This window comes from Lepisosteus platostomus, chromosome 10, assembly GCF_059453375.1.
Source record: "Lepisosteus platostomus isolate fLepPlt1 chromosome 10, fLepPlt1.hap1, whole genome shotgun sequence".
Taxonomy (NCBI): Eukaryota; Metazoa; Chordata; class Actinopteri; order Semionotiformes; family Lepisosteidae; genus Lepisosteus; species Lepisosteus platostomus.
The window spans coordinates 38,682,096-38,705,217 of record NC_142620.1 but is presented as its reverse complement, the minus strand read 5'-3'; the positions used below and the strand labels follow the sequence as shown (position 1 = coordinate 38,705,217).

The window sequence follows — 23,122 nt, the reverse complement described above, 5'->3', positions numbered from 1 at the left end:
TGTTCAGACTTTCTTTTCTGTGTGGAACTGGAATATATGAAATGGAATGTAGAATGTAAATATAGAGTAACATAACAATGAACATAGGTTGCTTGGTTTAGATTTGGGTCTGCACATTGAACAGAAGCGCTATGGGTTTTGTTTTAAGTCACCAAATGATATCAAATTAATAGATTAACAGTACAAGGTTACATATTATCATCTTTAATCTTGATAAACATTATTTAATCTTGTCAGTATATACCTGCTGGCTGTGCTGTAAAACATAAATACACTTCTGACACAGAATATATAAAAACCTTAGTCTAGCCATTGAATGTATTAATGCTTTTCAGGTTGCAGATGACAAAGTAGAAATAATGACCTGGGGTAGCTTTGTTCAAAATACCTGACATTTATCTTCACCTAAACCTTAATGATCTACATAATCATCTTGCATTACTCATAAAATCTGCTGCATACAGTGTGTTCTTTTTTTGCATCAACACAATTTAATGGATCAGAAAGAATTTTGTCACAGTGTGTGTTGTGGCATTAACATCCTTTGGATTTTTAGCACGTTGTGACTGAAGCAGGTCAGTAGCAAGCTACTGCTAGGTCAATTGAAAAACTGTTTAATGAGGTGTCATAGAAAGCATCAGTTTACAGTTTGCATCAAGGCTGACCTCTTGCTAAAGTGAAACAAGGAAAGGTTTCTGCAAATGCTTTGAAATTGTCTCATTTTTTTAGCGTTAACAAGAATTTTTTTTATCAAAGTTTTTGACTGTGCAGTACTGAAGCTTATTAGCACCACAGGGAAAAAAATTAACTCGTTTATACGAGATAGTATCTCGTTTATACAAGAAAATGATTCCTTTTATATGAGAAAGGTATCTCGTTTATAAGAGGAAATTATTGCGTTTAAACACAATACTTAATTTGTGAACAATCTTGGCTATTATATTATACTGTATATATACAGTCAAGTCATCATGTGTTCCATTCAATGTTTAAAGAGTAGGCTAAAACTCATGTACCACGTGTACTGTCTTTTGTATACATGAAGTAGAGCACAGTGTCAGTGATCATTACTGGGTTAATTGTAAACTGTAATGAATAAACTGTATTAATAACTGTCAATGTTGTTATAACAGTAAAAAACACTAGGGTAGCTTTGGAGTTTGTTGAGGCTCATAACATGCTGTATGTACATTGCATCTTCTGATTGTGTCTAAGATGTCTATGGCTTTTGCTCAGTAGTGTAGATACATTTACTATATAGTATATAGGATTAGTTTGGGGTAGGTGGAGGGTGCCGGGGCCCTAATGAACCTGGGGTATTATCTGTGTGGAGTTTATATGTTCATCCTATGTTTGCATGGGTTTCCTCCAGGTTCTTCAGTTTCCTTCCACAATCCAGACATACAGGTACAGTAGGTTAACGGACTTCTGGAAAAACTGGTCCTGCTGTAAGTATGTGTGTGTTTGTGTGCGTGTCTGTGTGTGCCTTGTAATGGACTGGCATTCTATCCAGGGTGTATCCTGCCGTGCACATCTTGCGTGCCAGGATAGGCTCCGGCTTCCTTTAGACCCTGAATTCGAAGAAGTGGTCAGAGAATGGGTGGATGGATGAGATTAGATATAATGCAAAATGGCAGAAATTGTACAATGTTAAAATTGTTAGAAATTCACATACTGTATATTCCTGGATCTAATACTGTGGTTAGAAAACCTACATTAACACTGTCTATTAGGTTAATTGAAAGGGTCAATGCATGTACACCTAAATACCAATAGAGAAATTTGTGTTATTTTTGGTCAAAGCATGTGTTGTGATATTACTAGGCAAGCTTCGGGATATTATTATGTCTGTTTTTGTATGATGATGTGCTTACTATGAATCTAATACTGTATGCTTTGCATGCAGTGTTAGAATGTAGGGGTGCAATATGTATTTCTAATTAAATTCCTATCGAAAATCAAAAATTGAGAAATGGGCTGAGACCAAGAATTTTCTCATTCTTTAAGCAATGTCTCAGGAAGACAAATGTAAGCATGACAGACTCAGTAAATGTAAAAAAAGACTGATCTTGAAGGAAGATGAAATTTAGCAAACTCTTTTGGATGCCAGAGGAAGCAGTAAATCTTTGACAGACTTTGCCTCAAGTAGTTTTCGATTATGGAACCAGTAGCAATTTTACGCCCCAGTTGTTGGATGCGTTTTATTTGACTCTTGTCAACATATAACTAGATAAACTTTAGCTCTTCCCATGCCATAATTGATTATGTTTCTTGCATGAACAGCAATCTAGACAACTTAGAATCCCAGGGTGCTGAGGGCACTTTAATGCTTGGCCTCTTTTCCTACACTTCATATCTTCCCTAGATGTTAGTTGTTCTTCATCTTCTCAGTTAACTATCATAGCTTAGTAATTATGGTAATGGACTTGATAACGTCATGGGTATTTATGTAAAAAGGGTACAGTGTTTCTCATTATCAAGATTGGAATTCTAACTTTAAAATTAAGATTATATTCAAATGTTAACTGTAAAAGACATTTAAAAACTATTTATTGATTCACATTTATAAAATTCTGTGACAGTTGTAAAGTTAATTTAATCTTATTAAGCCTTCAGCGATATTTACTACACTGTGCCATGTAAAATAATTTACTCAGTCATATTTGACTGATGTTCATTCATTTAATTGATTATTCTGTCTACTCAATTTTTCCCTATATAGTGCTATATTACTGTAATTTTGCAGATTGGTGACATTAAAAAAGATAATCTGTTCAAAAGTGGTTCTTTGTTATTGTGCACATGCTCTTGTTAAGAATCTTTTTCAGCTGGAACTGGATTATTGGCTTTTATTCAAAGTCTTGACATTTTTGACATTGGTAGATGAAGGGAAGAGGTACTTATATATTAAACTGCTTTAATATATAACTTCAATTATATTCCATTATCAGAACTGCAGGTTATTTAAGCATCAATAAAAAATAGAATCACTAAATATCTTAAAAAAACAGAACATTAACTCATGTTTTACACCTGTGATAGTAAACAGCATCCTTCAAGAACCATTTTGTCGATTTGTGAATTGAAAAGCAGAATACAATTTTTACTTATTATGAATAATAAATGTTTTAGTAAAAGGGGCACTCATTCGACTGATTAGTAATTAGGATTAACACATGAAATGTAAAGAGAACAGATGGAAAATGAAAATAAAAATCTTGGGTGCGAAACACTTTTGAAACAATGTGTGATTGTATGTTGCCTGCATAGTCATGTTTCACCTGCATTTCATAAATAGCTTGAATAGGATTGCTTTACTTGTAATAAAAAAAATTGAGTGCAAATCAACCAGATTTACAGCCTTAATATGTAATTTATGTAATATAATGTATCAACAGAGCATTATTTAAGGAATAACAGTTCCTCACATTTATATTGTGCTTTTTATCACAAAGACTCCCAGAGAGCTTTCCATATAGAAATGGACAAACTTCATGCACCACTGAAGTGCACCCTTCACTTAGGTGATGCGACAGCCATTATGCACCACATATCTGGTCAGGTAGAAAAGAGAGAGAAGTTTCTTATCAAATTGAATTAAGGTGTAACTAAAGGTGGTTCAGTTAGTACAAGTCCAGACAATCTTCCAAACAGTCAGAACCATTGTTTAGCGTCTCATTTGTTTCCCTTGATATGATCAGTACCGTATATGATCTGAGAACAGGCTGACAAATTCTATGGGTGAATAAATGAAAATACAAAATGTGTGACAGGCTTGCCAAAAGAAAAAACTTTCTATTTGAATGTTTCTGGTGTTATTCCGGATTACAGACAAGGATTCCATGTAAATTAGTGCTGATCCTTCCAACATGCATCCATCCATTTTCTAATCACTTCTTCCAAATCAGCAAGCAATGGGTGCAATGAAGGTCCACCCTGGGTGAAACACCAGTCCATTGCATGGCTGACAGACATAAGCACAAACATGCACACACTCACTCCCAGAAGCCAATTCATCTACCAGTATGTTTTGGTCTTTGGGAGGAAACCAGAGCACCTGGAGGAAACCCACATGAACAAGGTGAGAAAATACAAATTCCATGCTGCTAGCACCCCAGGTCTGGAATTAAATCCAGGGTCCCAGCGCTGCAAGGGAGCAATGATAACTGCTGCACCACTTTGCTGCCCTTCCTTCACACACATTTATACAAAAAGGCTAGAGAATCAATTTGTTTGTTCTATAGCAGTATAAGCTGGTTAAAGTTAATAAGTGAAGTCTACACCCATATACCCAGAGCAAACCATGAACATATATAGGTTTGATGATAGTATTGCCTAAGTACAGTTAACCTTTGTAGATGTTAAGTAGACTGTTTGTAAAGGAACTTTACAATTTAAAGGGTAGTGATATGAATGCCATTTAACCCATTAAAATTCATTGTGCTTCCCATCATAAAGGACAGCTGTGGATCACAAACCTTAATTGTCCTGTCTGCCCTTTGTCCGTAACTGGAGCAAGATGCAATTGGAGGCAGTGGAAAAGGTTGACCAAACAATTAAGCAGGCAAAACTGGCAGGTCACAAATAGGCAGTGATGTTTTTACCAGAAAATCATGAAATTAAATACATCCATGTAATTAATCATGAAATTGTAAAAAAAAGTAAACCAAAGTTTGTCTTCATCTGATGTTTAAATCTGTGTTAAACTTTTAAAATGTTATTTTAGGTGCTAGCATCCAACTGAATTCTTTAGAAAATGATTGCTAACACTGTGCATGAAAATTGTGGGAGTTCTTCAGTGTCACGCAATTTTCCATTCATACTTAGCTGACAAGATGTCATCCTGTGCTTGGAGTTCTATTTTAACTCCCGCAGTCATAGCTCATGCATATATCTCTAGAAATGCATGGAACTAAGTAAACACATTTTATCATTCTCTCTTGAAAATGTATCAGCTGACAGGATTAGTTTACTGAGCACAGCATTAGCAATTCTTGTCCTTCATTCTTTTTGACATGAATGCTCCTGCTGCAGTAAAAAAATATTTTGCTGTTAGTTTGTTTATGTCACCCTAATACCTAATATACTCCATTGTCCTTTCAGTTTTTAATGTTATACTGGTGTCAATCAAGATTAAAAACAGACTCCCTTCGGATGCTTCACAGCTGAAAACCATATTTAACATGGTTATTGATCTAATTTGTCAGGGTAGATAGACATAAGCATGTTGATAGACATTCTTTTTCCTTTGGGGAACTGTAACAAGGAATGTTTTCCATCAAAAGAGAATTGTCTAATGTACTGCACTATTTTAAGGACTGCTGTTTTGCAAACTCTTTTGAAAAATCTGGTGCAATCTCTCCAATGTTAAACTATTTTTCCCCATGGTTTAGAATTTTAATATTGCTCAGAAATGTTTAATGTTTTGACGATATGCATGTTTTTTTTATTTCTGAGCCTTTAAGAATTATTAGCTTGATATAATATTTTTTATATCTGTTAATCTTACTACTCCTTGTAAAGCGCTTTAAATGAAAGAACATTTTAAAAGATATGATTTTGTAAGGAAATGTGCAGTAAGCAAAAACACCACAATCAAGTGAGAGGTTTGAATTTCTGTTCACAGTGAAAATCTTGATTTAATCCAAACTCCAATCTCTTGTTTCCCCACTCTGCAGTTTTAACACTGAATTCACTTCCCTCACATGTAGAGTGTTTGTATTGCAAAGGCGTTACTTGTATGGAACTGCTGCTGTCCTTGTGAAGTACTTTAATCTCTTACAACTTTGTACAGCACGCATTTCTTTCAGTGCTGTTCTATGTTTTCCTACATTTTCCCACTCTCCACTTTCTGTGTGCTTTTGGCAACTTTGCCTGTTACAGCATCACAGCTTAATTGAGCCCTAATTGCAGCTGTCTTATTCAATCCAGGTGTCAGTGTAGTAGTTTTTCCAGCACAATTCTAATTATCACAATATTTCCACTTTGAATATATTGAGTCATAAATTGCTTGGAGGCTGACAATTATTGTTTTTCTCATTATTTCCTTGTTTCAGATTAGAGCTAAATACCCCCAGTGCTAGATATCCAGATTTGGCACTGTGATCCACCTTCATACAATTGTGATACTATTCATTTAGCCAATCTATCGTCAATCTACAATATTGTGAACAAAAGGAAAAGTAGACTCTTGACAAATGTGATACATCACTCTGTTATAAAAGCATTTTCATCTAAAGTCATCTGATGCTAATTGAGAATGCTAAGTCTCCAAACTATATGTGACAGTATGAAAGAAATAATTAAAATTCAGTTGTTGAAAAGTATGTTACAGAGTTAAATACTAAAATTGAATTATTTTGCAGTTTTTTAAAACATTTATGATTTTATGTAAAGCTTAAATCTTTTGTAATTCTAATGTATGTAATGTACCATGAGTATGTGATATGTCAAAGAGAACAAAATGAAAAATATTTGGTTTACCAGTTGGAGAATTTTTCTGAAAATACCATGACATTAATACTACTACATGACTGCATATCAAGTAAAAATTACTGTACGTGTGAAAACAACTCACATTTTCCCTGAACACTAATATAGAGCAAAGATCCTAATATAATTATTGAACTTGAATTTATTTTGCTTCTGTTTAATTTTTTTTACATTTTGTGTCTTGCAGAAAATTACACGTATTGACTTTTTGTTTATATTGAACATTGATCTGTCTTCCAGACACTCAATGAAGTGCGTCATTACTAAGTTTAATTTCTTTAGAATAATAGCAAAGATAAGAGCTGTGTCATGTTCATTTTCATTATTAAAATTCAATTCATAATTGTTTTGCTAAAGATGTACTGTATCTTGCCTAATAAAAGTCAAATGGGGACTGGCCTAGGAAAAAACATTCTATACGTACATAAATATACACATTTTGTAGATTGTAATGTGCATGTATATAAATTGAGTTTTTGATGAAAGTTCGGGAGGAATGAAAGCAGCCGAGCACATTCAACACAGCTGCTGCAATTCTCACTAATCCTGACGTAAGCAACCATATATATCAAACGTCACCCTCTCCTCTTCCTCGTTCGTTTTCTGCATCCCTCCTCCACCCCCTCTCCATCTTTGCAGCTAACCAATTGGTTGCATGGGGGTCCTATCCTCCCCGTCCAACGGCCGGGAGGTTGGCCCTCAGCCATGCAGGTTACGCCAAATCTTCACATCTCAATAAACGATCCCAATTTCTCCCAAGCTTTCGTTTGCAGTCATTCCTCGTGAAAGCAGGTATTAGTGGTGTGCAGTCTGTAGTTTCTTCAATATGTACATTTTTAATACAGTGTCTGTAAATTTAGGGAACAATTTCTTAGAATTTAAAAATCTAAACCCCAGGAGAGTATAGGTTGCACTCTCAGTATCTCATGGTGATGTGATAAATTGTAAAGTTTCAGTTGGAAATAATAGCTGAATATTTGATCTTTACATTTCATTACAACTGGAAGAACAAAATGTATCTAAGTACCAGAGAGGTTAAAATGATTCCGAAAAATACCAATAACAAGTAATAAAATTGGCATTAGGGTGATCTTTTTGGAGTACTATGTTTTGTGTCAAATAATGTTTTTTTTTAAAAACAACAAAAAGTCATTTAAACATGAGAAACAAAACATTACGTAGTAAGACCCTTTGAAATGATCTTAATATCTTGTAATATCTACAGGTGATGCTTTATCTGTGAGCATTATTATTTAAAAATATGATAAAGAGATTAACTTTACTGAACATGGGGATGAAATTTAAAGTCACAGTTTAAAAATCCAAGAATTGTATGCTTCAAGGGTATTTGTGATTTCCAATAAGATGCTGGAATCAAAGTATTTAATGTCAAAAGGTGTCAGACTTCATTAAGTGACTGTGACAGCTGAGAAAACGTTTCATATGTTAGATAAACTGTAATAGCAGAGGTAATGATAGTTCATTGAAGCATTTTGTCCAGAAAAGAGGACACTGAATTAAGGTATTATTTTAAGACTTCATGCTGGCAGTCAGAGGGAGATACTCTATACTGGGTCAAAAGGTCTAAACATGTTTTCAAATCCAGGCTTATTATCCATAGTGTATAGTTCCACAGTAAATAATGATGGAGACTCTCTAGAGCTTTCAAACTCTCTTGGTAAAGGACTGGATCAATATAGAATAAGCAGATTGGGTGCTATAAGTTGTCTGTGAAAGAGCAGTTCCGATCTGGCATCTGAAAACATTTGCTATGTTGCATCAGTGTCTTGCTGTGGATATGAGAATTTGAATTTTTGTGAGTGACATTGTAACATTTTCAAGAGACCATGAATAAAGTTACAAATGAGAGCAGCCCATTCAGCCCATAGGATATCTTAATTTACAAAACATTTAATGATCTAAGAGTTCTTTCTTTCTCTTTTGATGTAATGGACCAGAGTCAATGACATTACTGGGGATATGGTTCTCCTTTGTCTTTCATAATGATCCTACATTAAATTCCCAGGTGCTTGTATTGCTGCTGATTTGACAGAAAGTTGCTGAGTTGACTTGGTCAATGACTTTTAGGTTTAGGATTTTGAGTGTCTGGATTAAGTTCCCTTAGTCTGACTGAGCATGATATTCTCTTATTCCAGATTGGTAATTAATTTGATTTTTCTCATTGGTAGCTGTTCTAAAGCAACAATATCTTGTGGCTTAGAGACCAACACTGAATACAATATTCCAAGTGATGCAAATGCATTGAGCAATTTTCACCTCACTATGTTTGTTTGTTTTTTTAATTCTACTCTGTTAGCAATATTTGATTAAAAAAAATATTGCTTCACACACTGTCAACTTCAGTTCAAGGGTTGGCAATCCTGGGCCTGGAGGACTGGCACATGTATTCCAAGTCATCAAACATTGAGGTTAAATGTTGACAATACCATCCATTTGGAATTGTCCATTTGAATGCCCTTGAACGTCTACAGAAGTATTGTTTACTTAACAGTTGATTAACATTCCACAAATATATCCTGCATAAAGAAACGAAATGCATATGGTGTATGTTGCTTATGTAATTAATGACATTTGTGTGAGTTATAATGACAAAAATATGCACAAGAGTTAATTATATTGAAGCCCATATACTCTATGTACTTTGAAGTGGTCTTGCAATTTTGTGTATTATAGACCAACGTACTGTGTGTATAGATGCTGTAGTTTACTTTCTCAATATAAACACCAGTAAAGAAAAATACTCTGTATTTTGTAACATTTGTTTACAATGTAGGTACCTATTGCTCAATTGTTCTCCCTCCTCAGGGGAGGGGTTTAAACTCAAAACTCCTGTGTGACTTAGATAGAACATACTCAATTTATGAATAGAAGTCTTGTAAAAGTTAGTTTTTCAAGGACAGTACGTGAACTTTCCATTGAGCATTTATTTAAACAAGGTTCTATTTTTGCTCCTAAAACAAAACAAGAAACTACATGTCTTAAGAAGTGTTGCATTGTTGTTCTTGAAAAGCATCGGGTGTTTTTTTCTTTCTTCATGTTGTTGATGTTCTGTAGAGCACTTTGAGAGGCCATTTCTTAAGGTGCTATATAAAAATAAAGTTTTTATTATTAGTTTATTATTATAGACCCTTCTGTTAGCCTGCTCGATAGAAGATCTGAAATTAATTTATTTTCTAGTGACTTGTCTAGGTGTTTAGAAATAGATAATGTAAACATATCTAGAAAGAGATAGGATTCAGCCTCTGAACATTCATCCTATATGTCATACATCAAGTTAATATGATAATTTATTTTTGCAAATGGAATTATTAATTCCTACCATTGTTCTGTACTCTAGCTCTCAGATCCATTCCTCAAAACTGGCTGCTGGTGATAAAATCCTTGCATGATTCTGGGTATATTGATTGCTCCCTTTCTCTTTCTGATGAAGTGTAGCCAATGAAAACTACTCTGGATTTCTTAAGCAGAACACAGGAGTACCCAAGCAAAACTCATGCAAACACTGGGAGAACATTTCACCATGAAGGGCAAACAAGTCTCGAATGACATACAGTAGTTAATTTAACTATGAGGCAGTCACACTAAGCTCCATGTCTCCTATGTCTATGGACACCTAAGTCCATACCAGAGCCACAGTGGCTATTCAGGTCAGAGCCCCTGCTGGTTCCTGTAGCTTTAAGTGGACTAGAAAGCCCATGACTCCCACCATGAATGGGGCACCTATCCTTTGCAGACAGTAATGCAATTCATGTAAATTAGTGCATTTGTATCAAAGAGATACCTCTAAAGAAGGTATTTTGTGGTGAATAATAATGCATTAGAATAATCCATCCATCGATTTTCTAACTGCTTTATCCAATTCGAAGTTGCAGGGAAGCCAAAGCCGATCATGGAAAGCAACAGTTGCAAGGACACGCCATGGATGGGATGCCAGTCCATTGCAACATTAGAATCATTCAATTATCAAATGATTTTTTGCTCATGATTATAAGACTAATCGTGAAGCCATTTAACTAAAAAAGGTATGCTTTTAGTACTTCGGTGTGTATAGTCTCTGTTCTGAATCAAATGAGAATTTTGCTGGAATGGCAGCATTCATTATTAGTGTCCGGTGTGATGTTTAAACATTAACATTTGCTGCAGGAGACAAGTTTGTTGGAAATATTCCATCAAAGGTGTAGCCTGTGTATCATGGTTATGAGATCCATTTGAAATTTCATATGCTAAATATTTCAGGCTATAGAACTGAACAAATAGTTAATGCTACTTGGTGAAGTTAGTCTTAAATGAGATTATTAGTGAATAAAGCTGTTACTCAATGTCCTGAATTCACCCTTAATTTCCCTTTTCATCATTAAAAAAACATTCTTTTTATTCATTTTTTACCACTGAAAAATGAATACATTTCAGGATTAATCCTAAGAGCAGTTGTCAAATCAGAATGCAACAAAAGATATTAGAAAACACTTGAACTGTAAAATTCTTGTCTCAAAGCTCAAAGGAGACTGTAATAGATCTCTTACACTAAAATATTAATTATTCTTTTAGTGACATGTAGACTTTCAGGTGATGTTACAAAACAACAACCTGACCTGAATATGACTAAATAACAAATTACGATTATAAAGTAAACAGTGCTGCAAATTATGCAAATTGTAGCACAGTTACTTCTCAGTGTGTTCCACTGATGTAATACTCATGCAACTTAGTGCATCTTTTTCTTAAATAAATGCTTCTGCAGTGTAGAACTGTCTTAGGTGATAGATTAATCCAAAAATGTATTTATGCAGTTGACTGACTAAGTATATTTATTCAGACTTTCTATACTTCATGGAGCTCTCTTATCTGAAAGAAATGAAGTTCCTGACAAACTTTTGCATAACTCTGTCCATCCTATGCTGTTGTCATTTTGAGGCTAAGAAGATATACAGTATGTGTGGGCTCAGCTCAGTGCTTAATAGTCAAATTTTCTGTCAGAAATGCCTGGTCTCACTGATAGGGAGTAAACCTGCATTCTGATGATATCTAATATACTTTATTTATTGCTTTCTCTTCGGGGAGACAAGATTCACTTAAATACCTCAGTTCTGTTTATGCCATTTAAATATCATTGCTATCCATATTTTGACTTTGGCATTGCAGAATAAAAAAAAACATATATACTTCATCTTATTTATTTCGGTCAAGGACTAAGTGGATCTTGTGACTTCATATCTGGTAGCTATTTGCTTTTAGATATGAAGTCAGAAATGTCTGTACCAAGTCAGAAATTGTTCTAAGGAGTCATTAACAGTGACTATGCTTGGGTTTATTTCTGCAACATAATCCAGAACATGTTTTATTAGAGATTAAATTAAATGTGGTGTTCTCTTGTTGAACCACAGTATTGACCAACAATAATTAGTAAGTTTTAACCCAATGATGTGGTTTTGGTTAATAAAACTATTTAGGATTTCAATTTCTATTAGACCATTACTGAATCATTATCTCAAATTATATTCCATTACATGGATTCCCTGGCCCACAAAAGAGCTAAACTTTATTAAATGGAGTTTTGGCCTTTTTAGCAGGTAAAATTGAACAATTATTGATTTCCCTTTGGGCTAGCTGTGGGCATATTGCCTATTCAATAGTAAACTAATTAGGTGGGAAAGTTGCCCACAACATGTTAAGAAGGAAAATCAGATCCAATGTTTCCTGAATGGACATCCCTAAACAGCAGTCTTCCAAACAACTTACTATAGTTCCAGAACAAAAAAGAAAAATTAGATACCACACTGCTATATACTGTATAATAATAATAATAATAATAATAATAATAATAATAATAATAATAATAATAATAATAATAATAATAATAATATATTAAAGGTTGATTGTGATTTTCTCATGACATTTAATTTTCCAGTAAAGCAATGTTAGACAATCCTAACATTCTGATCCAATAAAATCTTTAATTATAAGCCTAAAGGGCTTTCTTTCTTAATCAGGCTTTGAATAGACATTATTCTGTAGCTGCCCTTCTACAGGTCAGAAAATTGTTAAAATCTTTCTGATTATTTTAAAGCAATATATGGACATATTGTGCAGAATAAATTGTAACATTGCGATATTTAAGTTACATATAGAATACATACAGAATGAGTAACCAAAAGGTTCCAATTAATGTAATGCCAAAGGTGATTAAAGAACAGTGATATGAAGTACACCACTAATGAGGGCCTGCAGCATGCCAATGGCCCTTTCCCTTGGTTCTGGTGACATTCGAGGCATTATGGAATGCACAGAAAACTAAGTGTGGCCTTTTCTTGCATTAACCTAAGCTTTGAATTAAGTCCTTTTTAAAGGTGACCTGATCAGACATTGTTCCACTTGGACCTTGTTGGGTAAAAGTGCACCTAAAGAGCTTTCGTGTGATTGGCAAGTTGCAATGCCTCACTGCACAAGCTGTATTGCTGGTCAGAGAGCTTAAAACAAATTGACAACTTTTTGTGAAAGTACATTAGTTATAGCTATAGTATTTTCATTCCAGAAATGTTGTGCTTCTTTTTTCCATTAGTATATATTTCATGCTTACATTGAAAAATGAGGGAAAAAATTGTAGTTAATAAGTAGTATGCACAGCAATTAGAATAGAAAAAGGCAGCTGTTCTTTTTAATTTGTGGCTTTTAACACTGATAATGTTACAATTCTTGCATCTACCAACACAAAAGTGACTAAAACAAAGAAACTCAATGTGTTAAGTTAGGTTTGGTAGTTCACATTTCAAAGCTTGACAAGAACATGGTTTGTAAGGTCTTTCATAAGTCACAGTAATGAGCCCTTTTGTTTCTCAGTTGGGTTTACACCAACCAACTTTTGTCTGCACTGCTACCTAATTACCACTGCCACAACAGCAGTTGTTTAACAACTGTAAGGTGTCGGTCACTGTTCCATTTTTTTTTCATGACAGCTTGACAAAGGTACACAAGCTGCTACAGGGAATAGCTAATGATGAAGTTCCATCTTTCAGGAATAAACGCCATTACCGACAAAAGAGACTGAATACCCCAGCCACCTTATCATTTTGATTGATAGGAAGGGTGAAGTGATGCAACTTTGAGGCATGCCGATTCCTAATAGTACTTGGCAGTGACAAGAAAGGTTTAAGGCTTGTCAAACACGAAGCCTTTAGGTGGATGGTCAGCTGCACATCAATATTGCAGAAGCAGCAGGAACTGTCTGGAAAGCCTACTTTCAGGAATAAAAGCCCAGTGCAGAATAACACTTGGCTTATCAATTATGTCACTGTGCAATGTGCCCAGAGTGTTACAATGCAATTACATTTGGTAAGGTACTGTAATTGACCTTTGCAGTGTACATTATATACTCTGGATAAAGCACTCCCTTGGAAATGCAAATCAACCTTGCTAAGGAAATAGAAGCAATTTTTCCTTTCACAGCTGAATAATCTATTGATTGAATGACATTTCTATCATAGTATTAATGTGACATGGCAAAAGATATACTGTAAAAATAAGATGTCTTTGGCTAGCCACACTGTACACTTCATAAGATTATACAGTTAGGGACATGGAATAAATTTTATTTAAAACTGTTTTATTGTCTTGATCAAAATGTTAAACTAGTATTGTGATAACACCACCATCACAGCTATTACTACTGACAATGCCTTTACGGAGCACATGGCTAGTTAAGAAGGCAATCTGGATAACTATATACAATTATTAGCAGTATTATTGCACAGTATATTGAAAGCCCTTTCAGTTTAGAGTTTTGCAAACAAAAGATGTATCCCCCTATTATATGTTTATACAAAGCTGTCACCATTTTCTATTCCTTACACACAGTCTGTCACAGCTCCGGTTGTCCTGACTTTACCATCTGTCTTATTATCATTAGTGCCGTTTGAGACATTTAGGTGTGAAACCCTTTAATGTAATCTTCCTGTAATCTATAAAAGGCAATCTATGATTGCATTCTAGTAAACTGAAGTTGGATGACATTGATCAAACACCTTACAGCCACTGACAGACTTGTGCCCTCGTAGTATCAGTTATTTTCTAATTTATACTCACCCACTTTGGAGTCAACATGTGTTCATCAACTTGGTCATAACTCCTGTAAATAATGTTCCTCAGTTTTTTCTACCAGGCAGAGCTCACTGCATGCCTTAAACTACCTTCACATACATGGCTTTCTTCAAACATTTGTACATTTTGAAGGTTTTGAAGTAACAATCCTTGAAGTGAGCACTTTGAAGTGATAGATGAACATTGCCACTGAAAGATGTCTTTCCCTAGTATATATAACGTAATGTATATCACATAAAATTGACCACACTAGGCACAATTCTCTGGAAGGCTGTCATGTTTCTCTTAGATTTTAATTTTTACCATGCAAAGGAAATGCTGTGGATACCCTGGTGAGTTAATTAAGTCTGAAGTAGTCTTCTGAGTTGCTCTTCTTATTTTCCTTCCCTGCATTGTCTGCCTGCCTGTTAATGGTTATATGTGTGTCCTTGAGCTTTTTTAATCTTATGTTTGTTAGTTTTGTTTTAATTGTTTGTGCAATTTGTTCTTTTAAACTAATTACTTTGGTGCATGGAGTTGGTTGCTTTACAAAAGATTACGTGCACTGCCTTAAGTAATTATTATTATATTTAAAAAACATCATATAATGTTTTTAAAGCATCCTCCAGCTGCTGCCTTCTCTTTTTTTATGGTCACTACAGGTAAAAACAAAACTAATAAACACTCTTCTCCAGCATATTAAACCCGTAGTCTGAGGGAGGAAAAATAGAGATAAGATCATTTAAATGTAGGTTAATTAGTAAACAGTTAGTTCATTCTTACAATTACGTAAATTGTAAATTGTAAATTGTGTAAATTGTGAAATCATCACGACAGAGCTAAGAGCTTTAAAATAAAGCCTCATAAATGTGATAGATAATGTGGACAGAAAATTAATTTATTGTCAGATTAAAAGGAGTTTTTAGATATTTAAGGAATTTAGTCCTTTTAGGGAGTGTTATCACATTTTAGTCAAGTCCATTAGTTCATCCACATCAGAGTGTTGTATAATGGATACAGAACCCACAGTATAGCATCATGATCAATGTCTACATCTTGGAAGAGAATGCCAATCACATAATGAAAAAAATTCTACAGCTGTTTGTATAAAGAATGTACAGGGTGGGGGTTAGCACACAGCCCCGAGTGACCAGATGGAACAGCACCGCTCAATTAACCTCAGTCTCTGTTGGTCAAAAAGTCTAAAATCCATCCTACAATGTTAAAATCTAGATCTGGGGTGAGTTTCCCGAAAACGATTAATCTTAGAGACCAAAGAGCAACGTTACGATGTACGTACGTAACGTACGAGCTACTTTTTCGTGCATTTCCCAAAACTCCTCTTAATCAGTCATTTAACGAGCGAGTATAAAGTACTACTTTGTTAACCCCTCCCTTGAAGTCGCTTAGCAAAAAGCATCACAAGTAGATTGAAAAACAATCGATTGACAATACTTTCATTATATGGTGTCGGTTTTGGTCCTTCAGTGGGATGAAATAAAGTTGTGAAAAGGAATTTGAAGCAAACATGACTTCATAATTTAACAACCATTTAAGCGAAAGTGTATAGACAGGTACAAAATGGGACCCTTATTGTTTCTAAGAGAAAAGAAAATAAATGACTGACATGCTGTAAAAGAAAACCAAGTTTAACTGTGTGGACAGTGTATGCATCCTGCATGGCGTCTTTGATTTAAAGCAATATTTTTGGTGTGCTGCCATCGTTAAGAATCACAGTATTTCATGAGAAAAAAACTGTTGTTATTTATAGATATTGGGTGTATTGGAACTCAATGGAAAAATTAACTACTAAGCTTGGCATGTGTCACTCAAGAAATACAGGACATTTAAAAACAAGTAGGTCTAAGCTTTACCGTCAACAATCACGACAGAACATAAAACGGCATTCGAACTTTAAATATTGTATCGACCGCGGGTTTCAATACGGAATGGAGCAGGCGTGGGACTCAGGGAATGGGGTTGAACAACACATTTATTAACTCGAATCAGGAAAGGTACACACACAGGGACAGGGGTTACAGCGCTGCACCTACACTAACACACACGAAGGGAAGAGACTGTATCTCAGCCTCCGTCCCACTATATACTGTACAGTCCGGTAGTCCCCAGGTGCTGTTCTCAGCCCGCCCTGCGTGGCGCTACATTGTAATACATGTTACATGTTTCACGTTCTTTATGGAATTTAAATACAATTGAAACCCCACCCCAAAAGTACTAAAAGAGGGAGTATTAAAAAAATTTTACTTGAATGAATATGAAATTTACCCAAGATGACTAAGAAATTCATTACTGTATAAATAAATGTTCTTTTTTCGAATTTCCTCTTACATAGTACAACAAAATATAAAAATCCTTAATATAAAATCTTAGTATTCTATATTTCCAGAGAATTCCCATGACGTGAATTGAATGTGCTCTGTCTGGCGATCTCTGTCGCTAAGGTTGGCGCAAGAGGTAGCCAGTTTATGAAGCACTTAGTGATTAATGAGTGGGTCGGGGAGCACGTAGATTACGAAGGATTTAATGTTCTACTTTAGTTCCGATAGGTTTTGGGAAACGCTCGTAAATTAACGATCGATCTTAAGAGGGAGTTTACGATGTTCTTAGCGCTACGATGCTTTCGGGAAACTCAACCCTGAATTTGAGAGAAATCTCTTCATTAACAAGTTAGATGGTGAAACCCAAATATTTGATAGATAGAATACCTAAGGAGCATGAACTTACATTAATGAGACAATTAAATTTGACAACTGAGAGTAAAATTAAAGTTCTTAAAAAATCGAATTCTAAATTGAAACATTATATTTAAAAGAAAAATAAATAGTTCTTATTTGATATTTGTTTTGTATTCCATTATGAGTGCCTTGCCTTTTAGTGGCATTTATCAGCCTCTTTTTAACTATTAAATATTAATACATCTTTCTCTGATAATTTTCTGTGGTAAAATTCAATTTTCAATTCATTTTTTGAGCACTTTTACTTTTTTGCCCCTCTAAAATCTCATTGTTAGTTTTCTCAAAGCAAAAATAAAATAAAGAAGCAAAAGATAACCCTTTGCGAAGAAATGTCTGTTCTGGTTACTGGATGAAACATCCTCTCAAAAGAGGACAAGGTTAAATTGAATTTCAAATACCCGAACATGCACCTGAACATGTACTGTAGCTATTTAAAGAAACAATAATGCATTGTATCAAGAAACTATGTTAATGTTTACAGAACCCTGAATATAACTTTACACTCACAGTCCTCCACTTCAGATTTACACTGATAAACGGTTAACAATCTCAATTCAGTTCAAAAGCATTTTTGTTTTTTGTGTGTAATGAACCAGCTGTCTGTATGAGCTGTCTATGTTGATATTAAGCCAAAAGAGGAAGACTTAAGGACATTCTAAAGAAAATATAAACATACCGTTTTTTATAATTATACTACAAAACACTTAAAGAGTATAATGATTACAGATCTTTTTAAAGACAAATTTACATATCTACACTTTTTCAACCAGTTAAGTGTTTATGGAAACCCTCAGTTTGAATGACCTCTGCTTGTAAAAACCTGCTATGAAAATATCCTTCATTTGAAAACAATATATTTAGGAAAATAAATGAATTTTCATAAGACTTCATTAATATTTTTAAAACAATTTTACTTCATACAAATATGAAACTATTGTCTTTAGTGTAGTTGTTGTGATTAATAACCAGTATGATTGCCAATGAAAGGCACAGCAATGTCATGTGAAGGAAAGATTAAAACAACAGTTACTTCAAAAAGTCATTTCCAATTTGAATGGTCTCATCAAAATTGTTTTAAAGGAAATTCGACTCTTAGAGCACATTTTGTCAAGAGTTGGCGGTGTGTTTAAATCTTGCACAGGCCAGCAAGTTTGAAAGTTTTTTGGATGAGAAATGTTACACTGTGCACTTAAACAGGATATTTTGGTAATCCCTTTCCCCACAGAGTCAGCATTAGTTTTACACAATGTGTGGCTGTCTTGAAAACAAGCTTCTTCTAGTACATCTTCCAAACATGGTAAAAAAATATACATATGGAGAACCTACAGTGTATTGGCTTTTAATATTATTAAACAAGAATAATCTGATAAGCTTTTCATGTTTAATATATATTTTATCTGAATTTATAATGTACTGTATTTCTCTGTAATAAAACTTGCATGTGTTTTGAACATTTTACCCAGGCAGCTTAGTAATAATCATAAAACAATTTACTGTATGAACACATTTAAAAAAACTCACTATACTATACCAGAGATATAATTTTTAATAGAAGTAATAAGAATGATGGGAGAAAAATCAGTAGATTGAGATATTGAAACCAGGACTTTCAATAAAACTCAATTATAAATCATGAACATTATTGAAAATGTTCTTAAGGGAGTTTTGGAAAAAGCCAGCAGTTGAGTTACTTTGCATGCTAATAAAGAAGACATTTAGCTAGCTCATGAGCTAGTCTAGACATAATAACCTTATTTAATACAACAGAAGATACCCAAGTAAGTAAGGTGTTGCAGTAGCCTAGTCTTAATTAAATAAAGCCATATATCAATATCTTAGAAACACATTAGACATCAACGGTCTTAATTGAGAAATGTGCAGATGGAAATAGAGTAAGATTACAATATGTCTACTACACACTTCAAATTCTAACACAAGTTAGAACGTAATATCAAAGTCTCTATTTTCTTAAAAAAGCTTTGATTTTTGCACTTTTAACAACAGCACTCAAATCAGCAAGCATAACCACAGTCTTGAGGTTGAGCACTTCATTGGTTCATTTCATTTCAGTAATCGATTTTTAAAACCCAGTTTCACATGTGTGTTTATCTTTAGATTTACTGTAACTTTAGTAGGGCTTGAAAAGTTGGTATTGATATATTAACTGCATTTAATTTCTTCACTTCGTATTTCATGGAGAGATTTTAATTAAACATTGCCTTCCAGTACAAGTAAGGTTCAGATCCTTGCTTCGGAATTGTCATAATTTTCCCCTTCCCCCTAAAACAAAAGTCTTCCCCTAGCTTAATTGATTCAAATTCTATTATCCTGGCTGAGACTGAAATCTCCTTATTTTTTCACATCTAGAAATGAAAATCATTTCTGCACATACCGCCCACCCGGCATTGATAATAGTGACATGTCATTACAGGTGACATGTTGGTAGAAGCTGACTAAGCAGAAGAGCTACTGCCTGTATGCTGTGGCTTGCATACAAATTGCGCAAGTAATGTCACAAAAACGTGCTGTGTAGCGAGAACAGCCTTCACAAGCAGAAGGTCAATTAAATATTTAGTGGCTTTCCCTGTAAGGACCCTTAATTTTTTACTTTGTTCATTGCAGTTTAAAGAAACTTATACTGGGGCCTGTGGTGAATAGATTTTTTTTGTCAGAACCAAGCTTCTTTGATGTTAAGGCAAAGTGATTGATTTTAAAGTGGCTTTAAAGAAGCGTCCAGCTCAACGCAATGTCTGCCAGTTTTAGCTAACAGAAAAGAAATTAAGGTTAGATTTTTGCAGGCTTGCTCATGTGCAGTCTTGCAGTCTTGCATGATGCTTGTGGTTGTTTTAATGTTTTACTTTTTCAAGACCTTTTAATCTTTCTTTTTGCAATAGGATTTCACCTCAAAATGGAAACACAATAAAGGTTCATTCTCACCTCATAATTAACACAAATGATGACTTTTCAGCATAAGAAATAGTGTTTCTTTTATTTATGAATGTTTAGAAATTACATTACAGCTTCCACAGGTAAACATTATAGCAAATATTATTTCCAATGTCCCATTTTAATGGGACAGATAAATACAAAATGGAACTTTTAAGAAGAATGCAACAAAAATGAATTTTTACATCTACAAACTCTACATCTACATCTACAAAATATGCCTTCTTCAATTAATGCAGGCAGAAACCCTCGATACTTGAATTTGTTTTATATTTGGATGGTAAATAAATTTGTAACCAATAAAAAGCTGAAAGGATACTGCAAAACAACAGCACTGTTTTCTCAGACTATCAATAAATGGAATTATTATGCTCTGCGCTTTTAGCAGGTAACCCAGTATTAATGCTGGATACAATTTATATCATGAAGCATAAAACCAAGATATTGTCTTTGTCTACACTTCCTAAAACACTTTGAAAACAGCAAATTTGGATTAATAGTGATGTTATAGCTATATATTTTCTGTTTCACTAGTGTTGAATACCTTTGCCTTTCTCATCCAATTGAAATGAAAGATAATTGGCTTCAATTAGACCAAAATCATTTGACCTGTGTAAAGATTCCTGAAGCATGCTTTTGTGGGTTGACACCGTTTCTCCTTCTGTTTTTTAAATTGTACAGGAGAGTGAAAAGTAATGTTTGTTTGATTCTGAGGATCTTTTTGTGACTGCTTAGGTCAAAATTCTGTCTAAATGTGTGGTAAAAAAAAAATTTAAAATAAAAGTTACCATTCTGCACCAATATATCAGAATATATTTTTATCGATGAACTATTTGTTTACCCACTGTCCGCTCAGTTTTATAGCAAAATACAGCTGACAAAATTAGTTTTATAAAAAATACATGGGTTTAACATGATTAAGTCTCTCTTATTCATATTATTTCTTATAATAAACAACATGATTTCAGATTCAGTCATTCTGATTACCTATTTTAACACAGCAATATTTTAACATTTTCACAATATTAAAAGTTATCATGCTACACTAATAAATCAGAAAGTTTTGTGAGTAGTTATTTGAGTACCCACTGTCTGCTTAATTTTATCCTGTAGCAAAATACAGCTAGTAAAATTAGTTTTATAACAAACACAGGAGTTTAACATAGTTCCTTATTTTCTCATTTCTATGCTATACTGCATAATAACAGATTCCAGCCATTATCTTTATCCATTTTAACATAGCAATTTTATGTGGTCTCAAAGAAAGGAAAAGCAAAATGTTTTGGTAAAATTTAACTATTTGTACTATGTATTTAATCTTTAATTTTTCAACTAATAAAGTGGGGGCTCCATTGAAAGGAGAAACTATCAATTTCAGTGCAGTGACAAACATACCACCCTAAAAAAATGTTGTTGGAAAATATTTAGAAAGATTAATAACTTTTTGGCTCTGTCATTTCTCAAGCTGCCATATGTGGAAAATATATTAAAATGTTACATAATAAATGGAAAATAAATATTTATGTGTCCAAATGTCCTCCTCTCTCTGAAAACTCCATAGAAATGACAATTACTTTCAGCTGTGAAGTGGAGCTGTCATTCTATTTTTTGCAGCTTGCATTGTGGAGCTGTCAGGAGCTGGAACTGCCTGTTGACATATGGATTTTTACTGCTTGCAACTATGATTTGGAACATTACATGTCAAAAAGTGGTGGATATTGGGGCAAAGGTCAAATAATGGGAAAATACTCACAGATAGAAGTAAGCTGTGTCTTATTGAGTTCTTTCGTTATGGAACTAAAGTTTGTTAGAGATGCTTGTTTTTTTCTCCTTAAGCAAATCATACGCCACAGTAGAAAAATATATTTTTTCTGTTTGGAACCTAATCATTATTCTAATGTTCAATCAACAGCATTGATGACTGACTGAATTAATGATAATAATTGTGGCCAAGATATATAAAAGCAACAGGGTAGAAGAATGTGTGTTCCACTCCTACTTGACTGCCTGCCACATTCATTAAAGCTGACATCTAGGAATTTGTTTGTTTCTATGGTTGATTTTATAACTGCAAGTGAACCATTGGTGTTAAAGCTAATTGTGTGGCTTAATTTGCTTTAAAATAATTGTGTGATTTAATCATATCTCTATAATATTGATCATCACATGCAAGTTCTTAACTGAAGTTCAGGAAAGATGATGGCATCCAGCAGGTTTCATTCTAGTTGTTATAAATCATAATCACTCTGGATGTTATTTTTCAAATCCTATGTATTTATCATACAGAAACAGCTCTTTTTTGTATTTGGTCTCATGTGTGATTTGTCTGCATGTGATCCATGCTCAAAACAAAGACTTAATAAAAGAGTTAAAAAAGAAATTCTTACCTGTTTCTCTGCTGCAGTTTCACAACAGACATTTGATTCCCATCTGCTGAAAGGACCCTTGGGCTGCCTGTGTAACCACATCCTGGGTCTTCTATCCTATATTGTTTCTGTCGGTGTCCCTTCTTTTGCGAACACCCTCTTTTCTTCCTTAGAATCTCACGGTTTTTAGAATCTGTTCATTTGCCTGCTGTCTCTTAATTTCATGCTTTTTATTCTCAATCCCCTTTCAAGCAGACCAGTCCTCAAAAGACCCCAAGCACGCCCCTTCCTCCATGTTACTCACTTTAATTTCTACCTCTTCTGCTCTTCTGCCTCTATCCTTGGCATCCAACATAGCCAGAAAAACACCTGTGGTGTCTTCATTCCGGATTTTCACACTTTCAGACCCTCCTGCTCCTGAGGCCGCTTCTGTCTCGATGCATCCTAACTTTGTCACAGTCATCAAGT

At 34.2% G+C, this 23,122-nt stretch overlaps 1 long non-coding RNA gene across 1 annotated transcript in view; it reads left to right on the top strand.

Moving 5' to 3' along the window:
• The window catches only part of LOC148653673 (uncharacterized), a 39,063-nt gene extending 16,395 nt beyond the window's left edge, over positions 1 to 22,668 (top strand). Inside the window, exon 2 of the long non-coding RNA XR_015941730.1 lies at positions 21,903 to 22,668. This is a non-coding gene — a long non-coding RNA (uncharacterized LOC148653673). The remainder of the gene's footprint in view (positions 1 to 21,902) is intronic.
• The last annotated feature ends 454 nt before the right edge of the window (positions 22,669 to 23,122 follow it).